Here is a 768-nt window from a genome sequence, read left to right on the forward strand (position 1 = left end):
TGGCTGTGAGTTACTGATATTCCTGACTTTCCCATGTTCCTAACTGAGTTACTGATATTCCTGACTTTCCCATGTTCCTGGCTGTGAGTTACTGATATTCCTGACTTTCCCAGTGTCTGGCTGTGAGTTACTGATATTCCTGACTTTCCCAGTGTCTGACTGTGAGTTACTGATATTCCTGACTTTCCCAGTGTCTGACTGTGAGTTACTGATATTCCTGACTTTCCCCATGTTCCTGGCTGTGAGTTACTGATATTCCTGACTCGGTTGGGGGGTTTCCCAGGTGTTTGACTGTGAGTTACTGATATTCCTGGTACTTTCCCCAATGGTCCTGGCTGTGAGTTACTGATATTCCTGACTTTACCCAGTGTCCTGACTGTGAGTTACTGATATTCCGGACGTTCCCATGGTCCCTGGCTGTGAGTTACTGATATTGCCTGACTTTCCCATGTTCCTGGCTGTGAGTTGACTGGATATTCCTGGGACTTTACCCATGTTCCTGGCTGTGAGTTACTGATATTCCTGACTTTCCCATGTTCCTGCTTGTGATTTACTGATTTCCTGACTTATCCCCCATGTGCTAGGCTGTGAGTTACTGATAGTCCGACTTTCCCAGTGTCTGCTGTGATTACTGATATCCTGACTTTCCCAGTGGTCCTGGCTGTGAGTTACTGATATTCCTGACTTTCCCAGTGTCTGGCTGTGAGTTACTGATATTCCTGACTTTCCCATGTTCCTGGCTGTGAGTTACTGATATTCCTGACTTCC

The sequence above is a fragment of the Scyliorhinus canicula genome, chromosome 12 (assembly GCF_902713615.1).
Source record: "Scyliorhinus canicula chromosome 12, sScyCan1.1, whole genome shotgun sequence".
In the NCBI taxonomy this organism is placed as follows: Eukaryota; Metazoa; Chordata; class Chondrichthyes; order Carcharhiniformes; family Scyliorhinidae; genus Scyliorhinus; species Scyliorhinus canicula.